The sequence below is a fragment of the Solanum lycopersicum genome, chromosome 5 (assembly GCF_036512215.1).
Source record: "Solanum lycopersicum chromosome 5, SLM_r2.1".
NCBI classification, from domain to species: Eukaryota; Viridiplantae; Streptophyta; class Magnoliopsida; order Solanales; family Solanaceae; genus Solanum; species Solanum lycopersicum.
The window spans coordinates 28,508,749-28,513,543 of NC_090804.1; the positions used below are offsets into that span (position 1 = coordinate 28,508,749).

The 4,795-nt window shown below is 31.2% G+C and overlaps 1 pseudogene; it reads left to right on the forward strand.

Annotated features, from left to right (window-relative positions):
* The first annotated feature begins 1,399 nt into the window (after positions 1-1,399).
* Positions 1,400-2,821, forward strand: LOC101257563 (UDP-glycosyltransferase 75C1-like; annotated as a pseudogene).
* The last annotated feature ends 1,974 nt before the right edge of the window (positions 2,822-4,795 follow it).

The following is a 4,795-nucleotide window of genomic DNA, read 5'->3' on the forward strand; positions in this document are numbered from 1 at the left end:
CAAGTTCATCCATGAGGGCTCAAGCCTCAACACCATACTCATTTGGGAATTAAGTATATTAAGTTGAGTATATTATCATCTTTCAAGATTCATTATCTTTCCTCCTCTTGTGTCGGTACGTGACACTCCGATCCCCTACTACTATGTGTCGGTACGTGACACTCCGATCCTCTAATTCTATGTGTCGAAACGTGATACTCCGATCCCCTAATTCTACGTGTCGGAACGTGATACTCCGATCCCCTACATGTGTCAGAACGTGACACTCCGATCCCCTACATGTGTCGGTACGTGACACTTCGATCCCCTACATGTGTCGGAACGTGACACTCCGATCCCCTACATGTGTCGGTACGTGACACTCCGATCCACTAATACTATGTGTTGGAACGTGACACTCCAATCCACTAATACTATGTGTCGGAACGTGACACTCCGATCCACTAATATCATTCTGTAAATCATCAAGCCTTCTCTATTCCAAGGCATCATCAATCCCATTACTTTAATTCATCAAGCCTTCTTCTATACCAAGGAATCATCATTAATAATGTATATTAAAGTTTCTTTTCAAGATATGGGATTCAATATTTTCATCATGCTTATCTTATCACAATCACATAATCATATTCATGCAAACATACCATTAAGCATATAGTAGGGTTTACAATACTACCAATACATATCATTCACTATTAAGAGTTTACTTATGAAGCATGAAAACCATAACCTACCTCCACCGAAGAGTTGAATCAAGCAATAATTTTCCCAAAGCTTTGTTTCCCCCTTCTCGTTCGATTCTCTCTCTCTCTCTTGTTCTTTCTATTTTCTTTATTCAAACCCTCTTTCTTTTACCCTAATTAGTATATAATTAAGAATAAAAGATGGAAATAATACCCCACTAATTAACTTAGGGTTACCTCTTTTAACCCCTCAAGAATTTTAGTTATTAATATAACCCCACGAAATCTATAATTAAGGAAAGAATAGTCCAAAAACGTCCCTTAAAACTTCACCAGAAATCCGACTCTGCCTGGGATTTGCGCAACCTGTGACGGGCCGTCGTGCCTGCGACGGTCCGTCCTGCAGGTCGTCGCAAGAGTCAGAGAGTCAATTTCCACTGAACAATCTATGACGGTCCGTCACGCCTGTGACGGTCCATCCTGCCATTCCGTCACGAAGTTCAGAGAGTCGATTTTCAGTACCCAATTTCAGATTTTCTAAGTGTTTTGAAACCAGACCCTGCGACGGTCTGTCGTGCCCATGACGGATCGTCGTTTGGTCAGTCGCCTCAGCCTGTTTTTCCGGAATTGAAGTTTGTTGCTCAAAACGACTAAACAGGTCGTTACAAAAACCCTCATTATCCTTCATGAATACTTCTCTCCTCACCACCCAAAACATGAAAATTTTGAAGAATGAAAAGCCTCATGTTCTTAGATCACTTTTCCCAGGCAAAGGCCAAATCAAGCCATATCTTAAATTTTTCAAAGAAATAATCAATTTAGAAATTGAAGTCACTTTAACCACGGGCCTATCAACTTTCAGCAAAATAAAAAAAACTCCCCAACTTTGAAGGATTAAGATTTGCTCCTTTGTGTGATGGCTATGACGGTATGTTCCAATGAAGCTCAATTGATGAATTTCATTTTTTCTATTCTTCTGTAAAGTCTCGTGGGTCGAAATTCATTTTCAATGTGATCCAATCAAATGCAAAAAATTGTACCCCTTTTTCATATGTTATTTATAAAATTGTCATGAAATGAGTTGGTTTAGTGGTCAAAAAGATTAATGTCTGATCGACATTATTTTGGATACAACCAGCCACAGTTTTTGGTGTTTATTATTATAGATTAAAAAACTATTCTGATTATTTAAAAAACTGAAATGTTAAGGATAATATAGTGGAGTTACTGGAATTGCCACCACTTAGTCCAATTGATTTCCCATCTTTTGTGTTTCATGACATGGAAATTACCAATTGGGTATTTAAGTCTATTAAAAGATAAATTGAAATGTTGAATAGTGAAGAAAATCCATGAGTTATTTTCAACTCTTTTGATTCTTTGTAGTTTGATGCTTTTAGAATTATAAAGCATGTTACTATGGTGCGAATTGGCCCTTCAATTCCTTCAGTATTACTTGATGATGATATTTTTTGAGCTTATATGATTGAGATTAGTTCTAATAATTATATGAATTGGTTGAACTCAAAGGATAAGGGATCAATTATATACATAGAATTTGGTAGTTACTATGTAATATCAACTCAATTGATGGAGGGGATTGGTGATGGATTGCTGAAATGTGGGAGGCTATTTTTATGGGCGATTAGGGAAGGACAATATGGTTATAAGATGGAGGATATGTTGGGTTGCAAAGAAGAACTTGAAATCAGGGGAAATAGTGAGTTGGTGCTCACAAAGGGAAGTTCTTAAAGACCGTTCTGTTGGTTGTTTTTCTGTCTTATTCTGGATGGAATTCAACTTAGGAGAGCATAGCATCTGAGGTTCCTATTGTGGCATGTCCACTTTGGAACAGTAGAGTTTCAAATGCAAAAGTCATTCTGGATATCTAGAAGAATGGTATTAGAGTTAATGCTGGTGAGAGTGGTGTCGTGGAAAGAGATGAGTTCAATAGATGTATAACGATCGCGATGGGAAGCAGAAAAAAAAGGGAAGAATTGGGAAGATATGTCAAGAAATGGAGTGATTTGGCTAAGGAAGCTATGAAGAAAAATTGTTCATCAAATATGAATCTCAAGGGTTTTGCTAATGTTTTTGTACTTGGTCATGATGAGTACAAATCACTCGTGAAAAGATGATTTGAATAAAATACCTAGTAATCAATTAGTTATTAAGAGCCTCTTCTCCATTTCGAAAAAAATAGTGAATCTGTTTGAAATTACTCGTATGAATAATTTTCTTTGATTCTTAAATAATTATTTTATTTTCTTCCTCACTTAAAACATTAAATGTTTTCTTTCATTTATTTCTTATATTTTCACTTTTATCTATTTTTAGAAAATTATGTTTGTTTTAAAAAATACTTTTGATTTTATTTACTCATTTTAATATCTATTCGAAATTAACTTATTTTTATGTGATACTTTTGTAATTAAATTTCAAATAAAATCAAAAGTAAAGAAAAAAAATAGAGTAAGTAAAATTAATAGAATAATAAAAGAGAAAAAACAATGAATAACGGTAAAAAAAAATTAATAAGTATAAAACAAAGCATATATGTATTAATTTGATTTACACTCAAGATAAAAAAAAAGACATCAAAGAATTATTTAAAAAACACATAAAAATCTTTTTAAAAAAACATTTAATCATTTTTAAAAAAAATTATCTACGTATGTTACAAAAATATTTGATTGAAGATGCCACATCAGCACAAAGGGTGCATGAATATGAAATATTGATTTTGAAGGATAATACGACCCTTATTAAATTAAGGAATATCACTAGATTTCGGTCATAGTTCATGAGGGTACTTATTTATTATCCATTATTTTCTTAAAAAATAAAATTTATAATTGAATATATACTTATGCCATGATTTTGTAACTCTTATTTGTTAACACACATTATCTTTTGTAATAAACAATATTACTTGCTATTATTATGTTTGTTGGTCACTTATTACTCTAAAGTACTAACATTTTCTTTGTTTGTTTTTTTTTGCTATATAATAAAGTTTTTTCGTGGTATAACAAAGAATGTCAAATAATTTTTAGAACTTCTAGAAAATTTGAGCAAAATATCTTTCAATATATTTTTATTTGATTTTGTTACGTAATCTCAAAACATAAATATGTAAGGTAATATGATAAAATCATTAGATTTTTTTAAAGTACTAGTAATGTGCACGTGCGTTGTGTGCACTATGCTAAGTTGACTCGCTATCTATCGAGAGAAATATATAAAGTTTTGTTGTCATGAGTGCATGTCGAAGTTTACTTCGTGTTAAATAGTCTTCTCCTGAAAGCATAAGTTATTATTGATCTTGTAAAGTGATAAAGATTTAACAAATACATTTCATAATATGTAGAATATTTATGTGCTAAATTATGAATGACATCATAAACTTAGGGCCCGTTTGGATGGACTTAATAAAAGCAGCTTTAAAAAAGTACTTTTGAAAGTGCTGAAACTTATTTTTAAAATTAGTAGTTATGCGTTTGGATAAAAGTGCTGAAGTTAAATAAAAAGTTGTTGATGTGTTTGGCAAATAAGTGCTGATAAATAACTTTTAAATCAAAATGTCTTAAATACCCTTAAAAGCTGTTAACATAATAAAAGTTAATTAATTTATATTTTACAGCCATAAATAATTATATTTTGCTAGCATTCACATATTTCTTTCTCATCACAAATTATTTATAAGAGGAATATAAACTTAATATAGATTTTAAAAATATATAATTTAAATAGATCAAAGAACGATTTAAGATTTTATTTTAGTTTCATCCATAGATAATAATAATAGTCTATGATTCAAATATTTCTTTATTATCACAAATTATTTATAACAGGAATATAATTTTTTATTTAAGTTGTATGTGCAACTTATTTTACATTTTAATAATATATAATTTGAATAGATCACTTGAAAGATTTAAGATTTATTTTATTTTTATTCATTATAAATAGTAATTGTCTATCATCCACACGTGAAAAGTGAAAAATAGAAGAAAGAGATGTTAGGGTTATGTTGGTAATTTGGAGATTATATAAAAATATTAAGGGTAAAAAGGTAAAAATGTGGTCAACTTAAAAACAGCTTATAAGCT